General features: G+C 44.3%; 1 long non-coding RNA gene across 1 annotated transcript in view; it reads right to left on the bottom strand.

Moving 5' to 3' along the window:
- Nucleotides 1–361: 361 nt before the first annotated feature.
- Nucleotides 362–22,267, bottom strand: part of LOC137202363 (uncharacterized) — a 35,177-nt gene continuing 13,271 nt past the window's right edge. The window contains exon 3 of the long non-coding RNA XR_010932560.1: nt 362–4,407. This is a non-coding gene — a long non-coding RNA (uncharacterized lncRNA). The remainder of the gene's footprint in view (nt 4,408–22,267) is intronic.

The following is a 22,267-nucleotide window of genomic DNA, read 5'->3' as shown; positions in this document are numbered from 1 at the left end:
GAACTAAGACTGAAAGTCAGATCTCCTGGCTCCAAAGTCCAGAAATCCGGGAGTTGAGGCACACTAGAAGATTGCAAAGTTAATTGATCCGGTTGCCACCAACACTTAAAAAATTAAATAGAACATAATAGAGTGTAGAATATCATAGAGTATATTGCACTTAGCGAGTGTTAAGTGCGGTTTTGTGAAGCTTGATCATGATATAAAATGTGGGGGGCTTCCCTGGTGGCGCAGTGGTTGAGAGTCCGCCTGCCGATGCGGGGGACATGGGTTCGTGCCCCGGTCTGGGAAGATCCCACATGCTGCGGAGCGGCTAGGCCTGTGAGCCACGGCCGCTGAGCCTGTGTGTCCGGAGCCCCCGCAATGGGAGAGGCCACAACAGTGGGAGGCCCGCGTACCGCAAAAAAAAAAAAAAAAAAAAAAAAATACATGGTGGCTTGTATTTTATCTTGCCACCTTAGCTATAATGACAAAGTTAAGTAGTCGTGACAGAGACCATATGGCTCACAAGGTCAAAAATATTATTTGGTTCATTGCAGAAAAAGTCTGCCCATCCCTGATCTGTATGAAGGGCACCCCTAGAATTGTGCAGTGCCAGATGATACAACGGTACACAGTGGTACTATGGTTGGCTGGTAGCCTCTTGGAAGTTGCGTTTCCTTCCAATTTCTTGTTTTTCCATAGCATTTCAGTGTTTGTTTCTCTTCACAACTCTGAACCAAAGTTGTGTGAACAGAGCGAGCTGAGCTTTCCTTCCTAGGAGATTGCCCACTAATCTCTCCCAGAACTGCCCTTTATCCCTGCTCTAGGCTGCTCCCATGACCACTGCCACTCTTCCCAAGCCTCTGGGGCCTTAAGACATAGGTGAATGGAGGCCTTTGGACCCTTTCTATAATAAACCCTGAGTGACACCCTTAAATAGAGGAGTGGGGTTTGGGAATAATGTGAAAAACCTTGAAATTCTCCCAGTGCTGGGGGCCCAGCCCAGTTTTGGACGATGAATCATGGCCTCGGCCAACATGTTCTCATTACAATCTCTGTTGACCTCCGGGGAGAAGCGAAAGCTGTTGCCTGCAAAACTAGGCAGCTTCTCAGCCACCGCCTCCTCCGTGGCCCTGCCTCACTCGCTGGTGGTCTGATCACGCTCATCCTTCTTTCTCTCTGTCCACCTTCTTCCTGAGCCACTGCCTCATCTTGGGTACTGGGGTATAAGCCCAGTCTGAAGCTTACCCAGGTATAAGAACTGGAATGACAGAAATGATAGCTCAGTCCCTTGTCATTTTATTTTCTTATTATTTCTTTTACTATATACTTTTGAGTTCAAATCATGCCTGGAATGACACATTTAACCCTGGGGCCTTATGTCCAGGTGAACAGCAGCAGCTAGCATGGTCTGGAAGCCAGAAGTACGGCCAGGTGCCTGGACACTGTTATTTGAGTGAATTGGGGTTAATAGAACATTAATGCTGGGTGGAATCTCTATTTATCATCAAATACAAGACCCTCATTGTATACTTGAGACCAGGGCATGTAAAGAAAGGACACTCAAAGTCATAGTGAAAAAAGTGGCCACGTGGTGCCCTAAGAAGTTGGATGTGATGGTAATTCGTGTTTCGATGTCTCCACGGGATGAAACTAATCTTTCTTTGTTTCCCTTTCCTAGTTTTATCATCGTTGTTGTCTTTGACACCACTGCCACCCTCAACATGATGTGGTCTTTACAACTAATATTTATCGAGAGCTCACTATGGACAAGCCACTGGGGTAAGCGCTTTACATATTTCACCTTATTTAAACATCACAACAACCCTACGAGGTAGGTATTATCATTCTCATTTTACAGAGGTGGAAACTGAGGCGTTGAAAAGTTGAGTCACATAGCTAGTAAAATTGGACTAGCCCTTGACCACAAATCTATTGGAATTTTATACCTTATTTTTTTGTCTACTGCTGGTTTTTGTGTGCCTAGAAGGTGTCTGGCACATAGTAGGTGCTCAATAAATATTTGTGGAGTGAATGAATGTATGACACAAAGTCAGTGCTCTTGACCATTGTGCTGGTGGGCCTCCAACATGGCTCATCATGAGAATGGCTTCCGGAGCTTTTCAGAAAGCCAATGCTACAGGCCCCTGTGGAGATTCTGAGGTGCGACCCAGGAATCTGATTTTTAATACGCTTCCCACCAGATTCTGGTGCAGCCAGCTCAGCCCCAGGCTGTAGATAAAATTTGGCATCTACCGCTGCCACGCTATAATGCCTCGTGAAAAACCTGCAATTTCTAATACTTCTGCAGAATAAAGAAAACCACAGTTTATGTTTCCCAATTCGTGTGGCTGATCTCATGTCCTTCTGACAGACTTCACATTTCAGAGTGTTACAAAATGCTTTCTTTTCTGGGATGTCAGGACATAACCTTGGATCTTGGCCCCTCCAATGTAGCCCCCCCAAATCATAGCTAATTCTTTTTCTCAGTCCAATTTTCGTTTCACAAAAGAAATAAGCCTCCCTTATTTATTCTAGAGGAGAGAAGACTCAGGGATAATTCAAGTGCCATTAAAAATCAGTGACTCTTAAGGAAGGGGAAATAGAATTGTTCTAGTTACCTCTAGGGTAAACCTAAGATTGGGGAAGTCTTAAGTCTTATTTTCCCAGGAAAGTTTCAATTTATCCCTATTGTCTTGGTGTAATTATTGGTAGTGCCTATTTCTAGTCTTAAACATGAACCTGGGTTTGGGCGATATAAATAATATGGTCATTCTACATTAAGACCAGAAAGAAAAGAGCTACATGGAGATAAGTTTCTGTTCATTACAAGGAAGGAATTTCCATGAAATATGGAAAAAAAAAAACCCCTAAGATAAGCAGTAAGGCTGCCAAGTTAGGGAGTAAGTTTCCTGTTACTGGAGGTGTTAAAACAGAAGGCTCATGGCAATTTGTTGAGGATGATGGAGAGGAAGTAAGCATCAGTGGATGACCTTGGAAGTCCCTTCTAACTCAGTGTCAGGGGACAGCAGAATCCATGGTGCCTGAGCTATGGGAGGAGCGTGTGTTACACCCACACCCATGCGGAGAGAAGCTGGGAACAGCAGGGCCTGTCCTTGTCCTCCTTGGGTGGAAGGCCATCCCCTTGCCAGCAAATACAAGTTGTGTTCCCAGTACTGTGGAACTGGAGGAGGCTCAAGGTATTTGGGATTTGGCTCTTCCCATCACACCCGAGGTCCTATGGCCTCTGCTGAGCAAGACAGGAAAATCCTCAGGATGTGAGTGCACTAGATGGGCTTCCTTTCCTGGGAGCCAGAGCCACAGCCGTTCCCATCCATCTTGGTGAAAAGTGCATTAAGTTTAGATCACCATTCTCTTCCCCACTCTTTCCACACCCAGGTCACTGGACAAAAGTCCATTTGACCTTTGGTGGAGTTTGACCCCTGTTCACACTGAGTATCTCAGAGCTGTGCAAAGCGTTAGGGAGTTTCCCAACATTCTTCAGGGGAGTTATCACTTTCAGCCCTGGCCTACTTTCTACTCCCTTACATAGAATCTAAGGCCACAGCGAATTTCCCTAAGATCGCACAGTGCATGGACTGCAGGGCCAGGGATCCAAACTCAAGATGTCCCAGGGGAAGGCTGACTGCAGTATCACACATCTTTCCAAGCGTACCCAGAGGGGCAGAAGCCAACTGTGCAAATCCCCAGGCTAAGACACTGGGTTTTTTTTTGAAAGTCACAATTTATCTTTACATAATTAGATTAGGAGAAAAATGAAGAAGCCACTGGCAGCAGGAAGAAGCAAGGGTCTTCTAGGGTCTTCTAGGGTCTGGCAGATATTCAGTTCCTCTGCATTTCCATCGCGTTTCCATAGCAGAACGTGTGGCAGAGAATTAAGCATGCCCGAAGCCAGGTTACTCTTATGTTCCATAACTATGTCGCTGTTGTGGCCACAGACATAGGGGGATGCTGCTCTGCTCCCACAAATCTTTATCCCAGTCTTTATCACAAGGAGGGCACTGCCACGTGCTCTTAGCCAGAGTCCCTTGTCCAAGGTTCCTGGTTTAGTTGACAACATTCTGCTCAATACTTTTGCCACTAATTGAAATATGATGATTGATTTCCACGGAGGAACCTGGCGGCAAGCTTTGAAGGGACTAGTAGTCAATTTGTTTGTGACATCAAGATGACTTGTAAGTTTCTTCTGTGTTGGAAATGAACGAGCCGAATCCACTTGCTCAGTGGAGTCACGCTCTCCCCATAGCCGCCTTTGCCCCACATCCGTGCCCGGCAACACTCATTTCTGGCCCCCAGATGGGCCTCCTGGGTCCTCCCTTTCCAGGCCCCCTTCTCTGGGCCTTCCCCCTTCTCAGGCTGCGACACTTTTTGCTGTTGCAGAATTGAAGCTTCTGGTCCCCTTGGCTGCACCAAGTTGGGAAAGAATGTGAAACAGATAGTGTCAAAGCGCAGTTCAGTTTTTGGATGGGAGTGGAAATGATTCTGTCTGTTAATCACACGTTGCTCAAGCCAATGGACGTGTTTAGTCCCCATTTGGTTTAACCTCCTAATGATATTCCAATAGTCAACACTTGCTCTAAGTGCCCTTGGGCAAAAGCTATTTAACCTCTCTAAGCCTTGATTCTCTAACCTGTAAAATGGGGGTAAAAGTAATCTACCCCTTAGGATCATTGTAAGGATTAAATAAAATCATACAAGGTGTTGAGCAGAGTACTTGGCACAATGTAAATGCCCAGCACTGTTAGCTGTAGTTATTCATATAAACCCCTCTCTCCTTTTTGGAAACACTCTCTATCTTGGGGTGCAAGTATTAGAAAACTCCACCCATGGTGGTTTAAATAATAAAGGGAGTTTATCAGTCCATCTAACTGAAGAGTCATAGGTGGCACGATGGGCTTTAGAAAATGCCTGCACCAGTGGCCCAGCAATGGCACCAAAGCTCATTACCTTTCAATTTCTACTCCTTGCCTCCTGCACTGTCCTCTCCACTCCAAGGCTAGTCCCCCTCATGAACCAAAGAGTTCCTGGAGACCATAGCCATCCAGCAGGAAGAGGAAGCTCTCTTAAAAGAGCATTTGAATTTCTCCTCTAGAAGCTTTCAGCAACCGTCTCCTGAATCACACCGGCTTGAACTGGATTCTGTGCCCTGAATCAATGATTCTGTCCAGAGAGACACGGGATGGGATGGTTGGCTTCAGCCAATCAGGGCCCACTCCTGGGCTGGGAGTACAGCCAGTTGGGTGTGCGTGATACCCAAACAAAAAGTTATTTTTAATATTATCAAGAGGAAGGAAAAAATGGATATTTGATGGCCATAACCAGCAAATATCCTGTACTCTTGGTTTACAGACGGCTGTACCCACCAGTTTCCTCCCGAATCCTTATTTATTTATTCATCATTCTACTCCCATTCGAGAGTGAGATTTTTGAAGGGAGGGTCCATGCCTTACTCATCTTTAGGTCCTCAGCCCCTAACACAGACACTGGCATTTAGTAAATGTACATGAAATGCATCAAAAAAACCCATACAATTGAATGAGGAATGCTTCCTTCTTGCTTAATGGAAAAATCTATCCCCATAGCAGCAGGAATGGAATCCCTGCTAGAGACTAGAAGTCGGTCTGTCTCTATAAATTCCAATCCCAATGCCTGGGATTTCCACCCAACAGATGCTTTTTGCATTGTGAAACACCCAGGCATGTGGGCTGCCTGAATTCACGTGTTTGCTCCATCCTTCATCACTCCATTTCCTGGGAAGAAGCGAGAGCCTGCGGGGGCCCTGTGCTTAGCTGCACATGTTTTCCGTTTCATGTTTCAGTCAATAAATGAGAGGGCTCTCTCACAGGCCACTTAACGTGTATTACAGACATTTCCTTGGACAAATGGTCTCTTCTCCTTCCTCTGGGAACCCACAGCCTGAATGATCTGGAGATCTGATAGGGATGGAGAGCTGGGCTTAGAACACCCAGAGGCTGAAGATAGAGCATCTTACATTTAACTGTGTAACTTGGAGGTATGCAGCCTGACCTCATATACATCACAGTCTCACGGCACAGGTGGGTCTGCCTTGGGGTGGATAAAGCTGCACATCTGGGGAAGCTAACATCTGGATGACCACACCCATGGAAGGATGCTGGTATCAGCTGGGATTGGGGCATTGGGTCATTTCTTTTCTTCATACTCCTTTCATTTTACTTTAAAAAAATGTCAGCTCTTTCTGAAAATGAGCAAGTGGGAATTTTAGCAGGGCTAGAAGGGAAAAATTGTCTCTGAGTCCTGTTTCATCTTCCAGACTCATCATTACCAGCCAAAGTCATATGAAATTAAAACTGAGGCTTGGCTGTCCAGAGCAACAAGCAGAAATCTAAGACTATAATACATAAAACACAACCTCTTACAGAAATAAAAATCTGTGCAAAGCCACAGAGCTCAGAAATAGCATTTGGTTCTTCTGCAAAATTATCACTTTTCTCCCCCACCAGATCAAACCCTAGAGACAACTTGGCTGCATTCTTGCTACTGCCCCTCCAAATGGGAAAAGAAGGGAACTGCGAAATAAGGAAAGTGAGCCTGAGGTTCTAAGAATGGAAAATACAAAGGTTGAAAATTTGGGCAGGGAAATGCTCTATGTAGAAGGGAAGAACTCAAAATGACAGTGGCACCAGGCTGGCCTGGCCATCTGACTTATCTCATGAGACACTTGCTTCTTCTAAACTGGCCATATTTTGCCCTAGAAATTCTTTATTTCATTCTAAAATAGAACTTGTAAAGAGAAGTTGGAAGTCATTTTATGTGGTTGTTTTCTAAAAATCTCTTCTCTCCAACAGATGAAACTCAAACATGTTGCTCTAAGCAGCAAAAGGTTCAAAATGTATTGGATGTTTATGCAAATTTCCAAACCCTCAGTGTTTATGAAAGTGAATCGGGGATATCCAAGAACAGTTTGTCTGCCTAGTGGAATTTCAACATTTCCATTTTTGCTTAACTTTGGAACCAAAGGTTAGAGATGTTATAGCATCAATAAGGTCACATCACGTCGGAGCCCATGTCTTATCTTGGAGAGAAATATTGGGTTTCTAGTGCTTATAAAATTTGGGGGGGAGTTGGGCTTCAGAAATAATGTCTAGAAATCATTCAATGGCTATTCGAATATATTAATCAGTCAGAACCTGTGTTAACGGTTTGATGACATAACAAATGTAAATCACTTAGCACAGCACCTGGCAAATAATAGGATAGCTACTATTTTTATAAAACAGTGCATTGACTGAAAATACATGTGGTCCCTAAGCATTCTCATTTAACAGATGCTATTAATTTTCCCATTTTGTACCATGTCTTTAGTCTCTGGCTAATTGAATAGTTCAACTATTCATCTGATTGCCCAAATTGGTGATAATGATAATACTAATTGCAATTCTTATGATGATTATTATAGATAGGTAAATATTAGGAGGGACAGAGGGTGAAATGAAGCATGGTCATTCATAAAAGAATGAAAATATGGGAAAAAATTCATTCTCTCTAGTAATGAATGAAATGCAAATTAAAGCATGCACTGCTTTTGGCTTTACCAACATTTTGAAGATTTAAAATGGTAATTTTTAACGTTCTCAAACACTTCTAGGAAGAACATAAGTTGGCATAATTGATTTTTGCAAAGCAATGTGACAGTATAAATTAAGTGCCGTAAACCGATTTCTATCCATTGATCCACTTTTAAGAATTTATCTGGAACCTCTAGGAGGGAAATTGAGCGCAGTGAAAGATTTAGGTACAAAATGTCAACTGCCAAGTGCGTCTGTCAGGCTCTTGTCAGGAAACAGCACAATCAAACTGAATAATTTGAGGGCAGTTTAAGCACAAAAGCACAGCAAAACGAAAAACCAACTACTGACAAAGTGTGGGCAGGGTGTGGGGATAGCACAAGGGGTAGTGCAGGACTGTCGGAGAGGGAGGCTGCTTTGAGAAGCCCTCCGGGTGGCCACCCCAGGGGAATACGCGGCCCACCCTCACCCTCCTCTCAGCTTCCAGTCTCCTGCCCGCAACCCCCATTCTGAGTCCAAGCAAAGCCAACGGCAACGGAGCCCTTTGACAAAGTCCATATGGGCCCAAGTTGAATAGTGGCTCTGCAGAGACAAATGAGAAATGTCCAGCACACTTTGTTATTCTTAAGAGCAAGAATAAAAATGGAATATAATGCAAACGTCCAACAATTGGGAAAGTCAATAAAGTGGGGTATGTTTTGCCATGGGATGTGACATAGCCATTTAAAAGAATGCTTTTGGAGAAACAATAACATAGTAAAATATTTTCTATCTAAAGTCAACTGAAGATGGTGGAAATGTAAATTGATACAGCCACTATGGAGAACAGTATGGAGGTTCCTTAAAAAACTAAGAATAGAATTACCATATGATCCAGCAATCCCACTACTGGGCATATACCCAGAGAAAACCATAATTCAAAAAGACACATGCACCCCAATGTTCATTGCAGCACTATTTACAATAGCCAGGTCATGGAAGCAACCTATATGCCCATCGACAGACGAATGGATAAAGAAGTGGTGGTACATATATACAATGGAATATTACTCAGCCATAAAAAGGAACAAAATTGAGTCTTTTGTTGAGACGTGGATGGATCTAGAGACTGTCATACAGAGTGAAGTAAGTCAGAAAGAGAAAAACAAATATCGTATATTAACGCATGTATGTGGAACCTAGAAAAATGGTACAGATGAACTGGTTTGCAGGGCAGAAGTTGAGACACAGATGTAGAGAACAAACGTATGGACACCAAGGGGGGAAAACTGTGGGGGTGGGGGTGGTGTGATGAATTGGGCGATTGGGATTGACATGTATACACTGATGTGTATAAAATTGATGACTAATAAGAACCTGCAGTATAAAAATACAAACAAACAAACAAAAAGCAACTAATACTAAATTTTCTTTGGGTTATTTGTATGGAAGTATGGTAATATAAATGTTTCAGACATTACATGAAATTTCTAAAAAATCTTATATGTTCTGGTATAATGTTTAAGTCATAATTCTAGTTATTACTTTAAAATGTATATCTCGGAAATAACTAAATTTCCTTGTCAACTGCATTATTATGAACTTTCATCAAATCTTTAAAAAAAAATAATAAAGTCAACTGAAGAACAGCAGGGTAGAAAATTATACGTGACTCCAAATATGAAAAAAAACACCAATATGACCCATTGAAAAAAGACTAGAGGGAACATGCCCAAACTTAAACTGTGGCTATTTCTGATTGGGGAATTAGAGATTTTCTTCTTCTGTTTTTAGTTATCTGAATTTTCCAAAATTTACATGAATATATATTATTTATAATCAGAAAACATTATTTAAAATAACTGGTCTTTTGCCCTCTGTGGCTTGTAATCTAGTGGGAGAGAAAGATTAATTTCTAATGAATTACAGCCAAATGCAATAAAAGAACAAAGGAATAAGTCATTGATTTCAGCAGACAGGCAGAATCAGGGAAACTTCCTGGAGGAGGTAGCATTTAAACTGGGCCTTGGGAGATGAGATCTATTTTGACAGGTTAAAAAATGCCAGAGGAGCATCCAGGTGAGAGAATAATGAGAACCAAATATCGAGAGCTCTGGAGGGTGTGAAATATCCAGAGTACAACAGTAGATGGATCATTCTAGAGCAATACGTTGGCAAAATCAAGAGGAACTTTTACAACATATAGATTTCTGTGTCCCTCTCTGAATCTACTGAATTGGCATCTCTGCTGGGGGAGCCCAAGACAAATATTTTGAAAATGCTTCCAGGTGATTTTAAGGCATGGCCAGGGCTTAGAGGCACAGGTGGGCAAAGGATATAAGAGTATGGTGGACCCTTGTGGAGTGACTGCCAAGAAACCTCTTCCTCCCCGAGGGGAAAGGGGTCCAGCTGTCACCTTGTAAGATGTGACCCTGCCCCATGACTACAGATGCCTGGGCCGGGGTGGGCTTTCCTTTGGTGCTAAGGTGTAGGTGTAGATGTAGGCTTTGTCATGGGCAACTTCCACCTGCTCTGGGAACTATTAGCAAAGGGAGAGGAAGCCCCCCAGAAGGAATGAAGCTGATGCAAGGAGAAGAGAAGGGATGGGAAAAAGAGCATTCTGCTACCTTCAAATCCCTGATTCCAGTACTTTCTGACATCCCACTGGATCACTGGCCTTGAGTTTACTGAGTTTACTTGAGTTTACTGAGCTCTCCTTTGCCCTTAAGTTTACTGAGATCTCCTTCGCCCTTAAGTTTACTGAGATCTCCTTCGCCCTTAAGTTTACTGAGCTCTCCTTCGCCCTTATTATAGAGCCCAGTTTTTAATGCTGGCACAGCTGGAGCTGGCTTCGGTTTTCTGCAGAGATGAGCAGGGCAAGTTTTATCTTCAGAAACAGCAACAGTGCATACTGCCAGGTTCCGGCTGGAGGTCAGGGAGTGTGACTGTGCTATTACCGAACTAGCTGGTACAGTATTTCCCAGACTGATTTTCTCAGGACAGTAGGTTTTGTGGAGTTAACGGGCATTGCAGCACAGGCAAACAAACGCGTACAGAAGAGAGCTATCCTTGGTCAAGTAGGTTGGGACATCTCTGGATTAACAAAGTTAAACTGGTTTCTCAACATGGTGTACACCTTAAACTTACACCATGTATATGTCAATTACATCTCAAGAAACCTGGGGGGAAAAGACTGTCAGGTTTAAATGATAAACACAGCACCAGGAAAAACAAGCTGGTTTCTTTATTAGAAGACTCCTCAGAACCTTTATATGCTCTTGTGCATTACGAATCTCCTACAGGAGTTGATTATAGGATGCAGTGTTCCCCAAATTTATTTAACTGGGGTTCCCTTTTTTTCAGAAAGCATGTTTCAGAGCTGGTGTTAGGGCCATAAGAGCTAACTCATTCATTGATCTATTTCTTCATTCAGTAAACATTTATTAGAGTAGCAAAAATCAGAACAATTTCTCAAAATGGCATGTTATCTTATGAAGAGGACACATTAGCTTCCTGGGAATTGTGTGTGCACATGTGTATATTTGTGCTCGTGTGTATTTGTATTGATGTGCACACACACGTGTGTGTGTGTGTATGCATGTGCATATATGCCTGGGGGTGCATGTTAAGAGAGAAATAAAGCGAGGGAGAACAAGACAGAAAGAGGGTTGGGTCCTTGGCTTTGATGCTCACAGATAGGCTTCCCGATGCCCATTAAACAGATAGCATCTCCACCTGCAAATAGAATCACATTCTGTCAAGTGGACTCGGGCTGGTTGCTTGGATTAATTTTGACTTCAATTAAAAGAAACCTCCAAATCGTTTATCCTCCATCCATCAAATGAAATAGCCTGCCACCGCAGAATGTGCTTATGCCCAAACCCATTTTTAGTTTGTGAAAGTAACTGGCCTTTCTCTGTAATCATTAAAATTTTTTTTCTTAAAAGGCCTTGATCAAAAGAAGTTTCCCATATTAATGATGATAATGCTTTTGTCAGAGAAAGAAGATTTATTGAATATCTCTTAAAAGCCACTACTAGACTGAGCATTACCAATAATCTTATTTGATTCTTTTAGCAGCCCTGTAAGACAAGCAATTCATTTCTTTCTTTTTACAGATGAGAAAGTTCTGTGAAGGTGAGGACCCTGGGTCTTCTTCATCATTTACACCTGGTTTCTTCCTCATCATTTGAGAAGGGAACAAAATGCTTTTATGTACATCATTTGATCTAATTCTATAATGCTGTGTGGGAGGAGGCGATGTAATGTTCTCATTTTCTAAATGAGGATACGGAGGCTCAGAAAAATCAAGAAATGTGGCCAAAATCACTCAGGTGGTGGAGGGGCAGATTCAAGACCCCATCTCAGGTCTTCTGACTCCCATCCCAGTGTTCTTCCAGCTCCCTCAGAGATGTTTTGAAAGCAGCTAAAGATTTCCCTTGAAGTGAATGGTACCCAAGCCGATGTTCCCATAGAAGATGCCACATCACCCTCTCCTTAGACTCCAGTGGCCAGTGTCCACTGTCTCAGGTAATGCCCGTGCTGGTGGGATCTCTCTCTGTACCATCTGTCTGAAGTGGCCAGTCCCGGACTGGGACCAGGAGATGTCTGCTTGAGAGGATCTATTGCCCAGCCTTGACCCTGCCTTCTCCATTTCACACTTGATTTCCATCAGAAACCCCACCCCCAGAAGCACACCCGCTCCTGGCCATTTACAACCTGCAGTCCTTAAGTTGCAGAGCCACTTCCTCCTGAGGGACAGGAAGTCCTGTTGAGACCACACTCTGTTTTTCCATGAAAAGTGACTTTCGCAGAAGATTTCTCCATCAGTCCCCACCATAAACACAGATGTACACGTTTCTCTGGAATATTCTCTGCCCTCCTTTGCCACCCTATTGAAGGGCCTGGAATCTTCCTTCTCTAGAAGGGGGAAGGCCAGGCCTAGGCTGGAAGTTCTTGATTCCCCTGGTTGATCTCTGGGGTGAAATGTGTTGTTTTTTCCATTTATCTTTTCTGTTTTCACTTTTCCCTTTGCTCCAAACTCATAATGTTTCTCTCAGTTTCTGTCTCCATGATGCCAACACGACCACGTGAAAAATGAATAACGCCCTCAGAAAATCCCAGGGCTGCTCATTTCTTGATACAAAGCCAAGGAACTGGTCTGACTCAGCTCTTTCCCCTCCACCAAATGGAGTAGTTTTTTAGGCACCTTGGGAAGGCACCTTGGTTCTGGGGGCTACTAGGATTTAGACAAAGGTTATGCGTCTGTAACACATTTCTCTCTTCCATTCTCTGGCTTTAGACTCTTGTCATCTCTCTCCTAGATAATTTGGATAGTAGGCTGTTACGGACTGAATCGTGTCCCCCTCAAAATTCATATGTTGAAGTCCTAACGTCCAGTACTTGGAGATAGGGCCTTTAAAGAGGTAATTAAAATGAGGTCATATGGGTGGCCCTAATCCAATGTAACGACTGTCCTCATAAGAGAAAGAAATTAGGACACAGACACCCACAGAGGGAAGACCATGTGAGGACATAGGGAGAAGACAGCCACCTACAAGCCAAGGACAGAGGCCTCAGGAGAAATCAACAACCCACCTGACACATCGATCTCTGACTTCCAGTCTCCAGAACTGTGAGAAAATAAATTATGGGTGTTTATGCCACCCATGTGGTAGTTTGTTATGGCAGCCCCAGCACGCTAATACAGATTTTAGTACCAAGAAGTAGGGTACCGCTGTATAACAAATACCTAAAAATGTGGAAGTGGATTTGGACCTGGGGAATGGGTAGTGGCTGGAAGAGTTTTGAGGATCATGTTAGAAAAAGCCTAGATTGCCTTGAGAAAACTGTTGGTCATCTAATCTAACACAGAGCTTAATAATTTAAAAAAAATTAAAAAAAATACAGGACATGGAAAAGAAGAAACATTGGGATTATGCTAAAGTTCCAGGCATTGTGCTAGATATCTGACATAAATGCTCACTTATGTTTCATAGTAATTCTTCAAATTAATTATATGTATAAATTATATGTATAAACAGTAGTGCTTATATATTTATATGAATAAAATATAATTTACGTAACTAAATATATTAACTACTATCTACATTTTGCAGCTAACAACAACAATGGTAGGCAATAATAACAGCAAACATATTATATGCCAGACCCTGTTTTAAGGTTCTTTACCTTGATTTTTACAATAGCCCTGTGAGGCAGGTGCCACTGGATGACAAATGATAAAATAATGCAGTAGTTAAGAGCACAGGCCCTGGAGCCAGACACCTGGGTTCAAATTGCAGCCATGCAGCCACTTCGTTGCTGTGTGGCCTTGGGCAAGTTCCTTACCCTCTCTGAGTATCAGGTTCCTCATCTATAAAATGAGAAATGGTGGTGATGATAATAATAGTTCCTACTCCACAGGGTTATTGGGAAGGTTGAAATAGTTAATACACATGAAGAATAGGTACTTAGGCTAGAGCCTGGCCAAATACGTGTCAACTATTATTATCCCTAATTTAAATATGGGAAAATTGAGGCTCAGAGAAATGAATTTACTGTGAGTTGCTTTGTAAAAGCTTTTTTAACCTAAGTTTTATTTAGTACACTACTCTTTTTACATAAAAATCTTTGTTAATTCATTATTTTCTACAAAATAAAGTCCAAATTCCTTAAAATGGCCCATGTTTCTAGCCTCAAATCCTGATGTTCTCCTTGTTCCCCTGCACTAAACACCCCAACAAGAAGTGTCCCTCCTAATGTGCCATGTGCTTTCATAACCATGGCTTTGTACAGGCTGTTTCTACCTCTTGGGACGCTGCTCCCTCTATCCCCTGGCCAATGCCTGGTCATTCTTCTGCTTCAGACTCCGTTGTCATTCATTCATTCATTCATTCACTCAGTTACCTGAGTGTCTGCTTTGAGTTAGACAGTTTTCTAGGCCCTCAGTTACAACAGTGAGTAAGAAACATTCAGTGCCTTCAAAGCAGACCTGCCCACGGGAAGACAGACAGACAGACCTCATGGGGCAGTGTGATAAAGACAGTGACAAAGGGAACAGACGAGGGGCATCTCGCAGGGCTGGAATGTGGGTAGAACTCATAAGACTGACCTTCCCTCCCTTAGTTCTTTCTCTACGTCCATGAGATCGATGACCACATCACCAGAGAATATTTACTTGATTGTCTCAGGTCACTGTTTTTCCTTTCAATGAACAGTGGCTCCATAGGAAGAGAAAATTTCCCTTTTGTAAATATAGAAGCATGTTTTCTCTGTTTCACTCTAAAGATCATGAACTAGCTCTAGACTAAGAGAGCCTTGTGACACTATACACTCATACACGCGGCCTCATGAGGAAGGGAGGCAGATGCCTAATGAGATTGGATCAATCTTTTTTTAATTTTTGGCTGTGTTGGGTCTTCGTTGCTGCTCACGGGCTTTCTCTAGGTGCGGCGAGCAGGAGCCACTCCTTGTTGAAGTGCGCAGGCTTCTCATTGCGGTGGCTTCTCTTGCTGTGGAGCATGGGCTCTAGGCACAGGCTTCAGTAGTTGTGGCACGCGGGCTCAGTAGTTGTGGCTCGTGGGCTCTAGAGTGCAGGCTCAGTAGCTGTGGTGCACGGGCTCAGTTGCTCTGCGGCCTGTGGGATCTTCCCGGACCAGGGCTCGAACCTGTGTCCCCTGCATTGGCAGGTGGATTCTTAATCACTGTGCCACCAGGGAAGTCCCAATCTTGAGCATCACATTTGACTGAAGAGAGATACTCACTCTAAGAAGGAAGTCATAAAATTGAACCAGTGGAATGGAGGGTGTGGTGGATTGATTGCAAAGATGGCCCCCATTCTCCACCCCTCCTGTAGCCATGCCCCTTGTTTGCAATGGCTTTGCAGCTTCTCATGTCGGGAATCTGCACTGGCCATGGAACTTGCTTTAGGCCACAGAGCAAATGGGAGTAACAGTGTTCTGGTTCCAAGCCTACATCTTGGTAGCCCTTAAACACTTTTGCTCTCTCTTAAAACCATCCCACTGGCATGTGAAGAAGACTGGGCTAGCCTAGTGGAAGAAACTGAGAGGTCCGTGGAGGAGAGGCCATTCATCCCAGCCAAGGCCATCCTAGAACAGCCTAGAGCCAATCAACCTCCAAACATGAGAGAGCCCTGCTAAAATCGGCAGAACTGACCCACAAACGCGTGAGTGATCCCAGGCAAGCCCCGAAGCACCCAGCTGACGCACACGCTCACGAGCTATAGTGAAACCACTGAGCTCTGGAGAAAATTGTGACACAACGTTATTACGATGATAGATAACAGATACAGAGGGAGAAAGGATCCAGTTTTCAGTGGAAACATTTGACGAACGATTAAAGTATAAAAGAAAAAGTATGTCTTGTTCATAGATTTAGGGACACTGTTTTGCTCTGTCATAATGAAGAGCAGCTCACTTAGCAGGCATGCCTTGGGAGGAAATTTGAGGTCAGACTTCTCTGAAGGTATTTAAAATCCAGATTTTGAAATACACAGTGCAGTGAGATTTTCTGATTCCCCCTTGCCCATGCAGTTTAATAACATACTACACTATTTGCAAGGCACCAACGTCCCCTGCCGCCCTATCTCCCCAAGTGTAATGGCCACGGTTACCCACACAACCCATGAAAGAGTGGGTTGAGTATTCTAAATAGAAACCCCGAGAAGGTGCCTCCAACTGTGCATTTGCTTTCAAGGAGCCTCTTCCTGGAGTGAGACCTCTGCGTACTTGAACTGGTGTGCTTTACTCCTCGGGACGAGGGAGACAGCCAGCAGGCAGCCTGCAGTGCCCGGTACCAGGATGAAAAGGACATTGCTCTGAGCTGCCAAGTCACACCCAAGGCACATCAGCTCCTCCCAGGTGTCTGCCTGGGGTGGCCCCGGACTTATTTTTCCCCACGAGTTGGGAGTGGGAAAGGGAGGTGGTGGAACCCACTGGAACCACTGTTCAACACGGAGATCTCTGACTTACCCCCAAGCTCTGCTCCAGTCCCGTCATCCATGGCACTTACTGACTCCAAATTCTGGGTCTCAGGTGTGTCACCTGGAAGATGGCTCACACCCCTCTAAGCCCCGTCCTCCCCCCACCAACCCAGTGGCGTATTCTGGGCTGTCACTACCTCTTTCTTGGCTTCCTCAACCGACACATCTCCTTCTTCAAATTGATTAGAAACTCTTGTTCCCAGAGAATCCTTCTCTCTGCTGGAGGGTTTGTTCGGTGAGATCTCGAGAGGCTGAAAGAGTGAGCGCCTTCTACCACCTTGAACAAGAAGCTGTCCCTTTGGTGTTGGGAGATGTTTGCCAGTGCACTCTGTCCACACCAGCCCCAGCCCACTGCTCTTACAAGTCGAACACCAGATGCTGGTTTTCCAGGGAGCCGTTGCCAACCCCGAATGACGGGTGTTTATTTTTAAGTGCTTTCCCCAGTTTACCTGTCATGGAGTGAATATCTCTTTGGAAAACGGTAAATGAGTAAAATAAAGATGTAATGAATACCATCACCTCAGGTTCCATGGGTCACCTCTAATGTCCCAGGAGCCGCTGTGGATTGTTTCATAGATGCCATCTCGGTTAATTTTCATACTACCCAGAGAGGAGGTCCCCATCGCCTCCAATTCCTAGGTGAGGAAAGGGAAGCTTAGAGAGGTTAAAAACGTGCCAGGGCGGCAAGATGGGGACTGGAAACTAGGTTTTCTTACTTCAAGTTCAATATTCTACCCACCATCAGATTGCTCTGTTTCTTCTTTCTCTTCTCAAAGTTGTCTTACTGTCTTATGAAATACAGTCAGCTACACATTTTACGGATTAAAATTTTATTGCAATACATTTGCTTCATTACAAATATCAAACACTAGGGGCTTCCCAGGTGGCTCAGTGGTTGAGAATCTGCCTGCTAATGCAGGGGACACGGGTTCGAGCCCTGGTCTGGGAGGATCCCACATGCCACGGAGCGGCTGGGCCCGTGAGCCATGGCTGCTGAGCCTGCACGTCCGGAGCCTGTGCTCCGCAACGGGAGAGGCCACAACAGTGAGAGGCCCGCGTACCGCAAAAAAAAAAAAAAAAAATCTAACACTAATGTAGTATGTATTGAGCACTCACCATGTAGTGGTCACTTGACGTGTATTAACTGTACACATAATAAAATCTTTACTGTCCTATTATCATCCGCATTTAACAGATGAAAAAAAACGGAGGCACAGAGGTTAAGTAACTTTCCATGGATGACACACACAGTGTAGAGCTTGGCTCTGAACCAAGACAGTCTGCCTTCAGAGCCCGTGATCCTAACCACGTACACACCATGCTTTGTTACATACAATAATAAGCAAACCACTTATACATATATTTTTAACATCTTTATGGGAGTATAGTGGCTTTACAATGGTGTGTTAGTTTCTGCTTTATAACAAAGTGAATCAGCTATATGTATACGTATATCCCCATATCTCCTCCCTCTTATGTCTCCCACCCTCCCTCTCCCACCCCTCTAGGTGGTCACAAAACGCCGAGCTGATCTCCCTGTGCTATGGGGCTGCTTCCCACTAGCTATCTATTTCACATTTGGTAGTGTATATATGTCCATGCCACTCTCTCACTTCATTCCAGCTTACCCTTTCCCCTCCCAGTGTCCTCAAGTCCATTCTCTATGTCTGCGTCTTTATTCCTGTCCTGCCCCTAGGTTCTTCAGAACTACTTGTTTTTTTTTAGATTCCATATATATGTGTTAGCATACGGTATTTGTTTTTCTCTTTCTGACTTACGTCACTCTGTATGACAGTCTCTAGGTCCATCCACCTCACTACAAATAACTCAATTTCGTTTCTTTTTATGGCTGAGTAATATCCCATTGTATATATGTGCCACATCTTCTTTATCCACTCATCTGTCGATGGACACTTAGGTTGCTTCCACATCCTGGCTATTGTAAATAGTGCTGCAATGAACACTGTGGTACATGACTGTTTTTGAATTATGGGCAAACCACTTATATTTGACTAATAAAGACAAGCTAATAAGTGAACCTCTAATAGGTAAGTCCTTTATAATTTTACTCCATGATTCAGAGTAGTAAGTAAAATAAGCTAATTAGTGTTTCTTAGGTGTCTGATAAATGTTAGTCCTCTATTCCCCATCCTCTATAGGTGAGGGAGAACATTCCTTTATCTGTTTATTCCAAGAACATTTAGTGAGCTCTGTCCATGAGTTGGACCTTTTGTAATTGAGGTGCCAGGCCTGTTAATCGATTGGGGAAAAGACTCTGCCCTTTTGAGGCTCCCAATTTAGAGGAAGAGGCAGATGGATCAACACAGCATGGCTTCCGGTGGGCACCTTGGGAGAAAAGAGTAATGAGTGCCGCTGGTGAGTTAAGGGCACTTTACAGAGTGGGTCTAGGAGGTTGATTCAGAGATCTATGGTGGAAAGAACCAGGGCTTCAGAAAGGAAGTGTTTTAAGTTTAGGTGGTAATAGTAGTTAGTAATTTATAGGACATACCGTGTGCCAGATACTGCTCTAACTGATGCATATCTATCAATACATTAGGCACAGAGAGGTTAAGTAACTTTTACAAAGTTGCAAAGCTACTAGGTGGCAGGGCTGGCACTAGAGTCTGTGCTTTTGTATCACCTCTGAAGAGGTAGAAAAGTTAAAGCATTGTGGATCATTGGGAACCAAGCAGGGCCAGGCACTTCTGGACCAAATGTGTTAACCATCCCTGAAGAGTTAAAGATCTAGAGCGAGCCCCCTCACCTCTGTGAATGAGCCGAAGGCAGGAGGCGCTTCGGCCGTTTCCAGGAAAAGCACTAGAAGAAGAAAACGCGGCAGAAACCGTCATTGGGCTGATGGACCCCGTGCAATCCAGATTCCCTGCAAAACTTTCACATGACGTGAGGCCTCAGCAATCCCAGCAGCGCCTGCGTCGGAGATTCTGACAGTGATCTCTATAAATCACCTGTAATTCATGCAGGGCTGTGTTGAATGGTTCTCATTAAACCAGACGTCTACAGCTGTGAGTCTAAAGAGATTTGAGTAAATTGGAGATTTGTCAAAAATGTTGAAGAAACTACAAACATAAATGTGGTTGGGTCTGTTTTTCCCCAATCGCCATTGGCCCAGTGATTTCCTGGTTTTCATTTGGCTCGTAAAGTGTGTTCAAGGGACGACTAAGTAGGGAGCCATCAAAGCTGACCTTGCCTTCGGAAGAGGAAATTCTCCCGAAATGAAGTGGAGACTCACAGAGGCGCAGTCGGTGCTGTTGCAGTACCTCCTGCCTGCATCCTGGCCCCTCCTTCCACACCACCAGGAAGGTCCCTCTGCCTGTTTCTTCTTTACCTGGTGGCCATCAGGTAGCGTTAAACTAGAATTTAGTATTTATACCCAGAGATGGGCACACCTCTTCCGCTCCTGTGTGTGTGTGTCGGGGGGCGGCAGTGAGTCAATCTAGCCAGGAGTTACCCTGGGTTGGGGGTTTGTTGTTGCCATGCCCTCTGTGCACCTGCGAGAGGCGCTGATTCCCGGGACTTAACGTGGGGTCAGGAGGATGGGGGTTCCCTCCTTGTTCTGCTCCGTCTCAGCTCCCAGCAGGCCCTGCGTGCCTGTGTCCAGAGGGGCGCTGGGGCTCTGGATCAGTCTGCTCAGGCTGCCATAACGAAATACCTTAGACTGGGTGGCTTCAACAACAGCCATGTATTTTCACAGTTCTGGAACCTGAAAGTCCAAGATCAAGGAGCCAGGCAGGGCGGTGTCTGGCGAGAGCCGCCCAGTTTGTGGTGCTTTGTTACAGCAGCCGTGAGAGTCAAATACACTCTCTTCCAGGGGCAGCTGACTTTGGCTTGGTGCCAGTGTACCCCCCTGGACCCGAAGTGGCCTCCTGTTCCTTTCCCAAGAGCAGAGAGGGTTTTGTTTCTACCCCTGTCCTGCAGCAATGGACTTTTGTCTGGGCCTATGGACAAGAGGTTTACCTCTGCTCCCTCAGCAACTTCAGCCTTTGCTTTCTAAGGAGAAGGATCTGGGAAAGCAGTGAGGCTTTGTGCCCGCCTGTGCCACCTCTGGGGCCCTCCAGTCTCTGGCCTGTCCCTCATCTTTCCTGTGAGCACACAGTGGAGGCCCGTGGAGCAGAGCTTGTGAGCAGTGCCGTCTCCCCCTGTGTCTGGGCGCCCAGCTATCCCAAACACTCCTGCTAGCCCACACTGGCCTTAAAGAATCTGTTACCATCTTAGCTGATTTCCTCCCACCCTCTGGAACCGTGGCCGCCTTTCTCCCATGTTCCACCAAAGGTGAGACGGTCCTGCGTCCTGTCTCTTCCTGAGGTTTGCATCTCACTGGAATGCAGTTTACAATTAGCTTTACAATGGCAACCTCTGCCCTGTGATGGCCTCAAGAAAAGTGATGATTTTATAAATTATCCAGCATTTTCTTCCTCCTTAGGGTGGGACCAGCATTCTCTTGGGGTTCACAACATTTGAAGCAGAAGTAGAATTCCTTCACAAATATTTATTCTAAATATAAATTAGTACAATTTCTCAGGGGCCTGGATTTGACTCTTGGCTTTAAAACTCACTAGCTCTGGGACCTTTGGCAAGTTGCCTAACCTCGCTGAGACTCGGTTTCCTCAAGCTCAAATGAAAGGTTGACATGATTACCTCACCAGTCCCATTCAGCTCTCATAGCCCATTATTTTAAATGAAGATACTGGAGCAACCTCTCAGACTGGAATATTCTTAGTTTTGCCTCATTTTAACGTCAGATTTTTCAGGGCACCTTCTCTTGATTGGATAATGTATGTTTGCTTGTTTCTTCCGACATGGGGGAGGGAGGGTAAGGAGACTCTGCCTCTGCAGATCACTGACTTTGATGTGCTTCTGGTCACAAGTGAGTGGCAGCCTTTGAAGCAGACAGACCGTGAGCCTTGAATACTTCTTAAACTTACCATAGCAATTAAGGAACTTATTTTAAACTTATCTGTATTTTAGTTCTAGCACTTAGGGAAAGTCACGGGGGTGCCTAGTAAGGTGAAATCTGGCAACAGGGAACTCTCCCTTTTCTGTTACTCCTGAGACACTCAGGCACTCAAAGTGACACCATCAATGTCAGGGTCGTGGCATGAACGTTGGAGATGGGGAGACAGCTTCCCCCAACTGATGCCGCACACCCACTCGTTGGGCTTAAACATTTTAAAAAAGGGTTTCTGTCTTGAGGACATGCCAAACCCTGGCTCCTTCCTAACATAAGGCAGCCCCTGCGAGCTGGGGCTGTTAACAGAGTGTCTGCAGCCTTTTGAACTACCAGGATTTTCTGTGGTGGACGTTAGCTGGAATGAGAATAGTCTTTCCAAGAGTTTTTGTGAGGCAGCAATGAGAAAAATCATGCAAGAAGGTACACCAGGACTTGGTGTTTTGAGGGTTTTTTTGTTTTTGTTTTTTCAGTTATGTCATGAAAAAATATGTAAGTGGAGAAAATTATCTTATATAGGTGTTCATTAAATAGACCCATATTCGCTGGGGAGCTATTTTATGCCAGGTACTATGCTATGTGCTTGGGACACTGCAATGAACGACACAGACAAGAGTCTTGCCTCCATGGAACTTGTAGCCTAATTGAGAAGAGATTAGATGGATATTTACATAAAATAATATTTTAAATTCTATCTGGGATAAGTAGTGGTAACAAGAAGTACAGGGTGTTGCAAGAGTTCATTATAAGGGCTCAAAATCAGTTCTG

The sequence above is a fragment of the Pseudorca crassidens genome, chromosome 11, assembly GCF_039906515.1.
Source record: "Pseudorca crassidens isolate mPseCra1 chromosome 11, mPseCra1.hap1, whole genome shotgun sequence".
In the NCBI taxonomy this organism is placed as follows: domain Eukaryota; kingdom Metazoa; phylum Chordata; class Mammalia; order Artiodactyla; family Delphinidae; genus Pseudorca; species Pseudorca crassidens.
The sequence above is the reverse complement of the archived record's forward strand: the minus strand, read 5'-3'. Positions and strand labels throughout refer to the sequence as shown.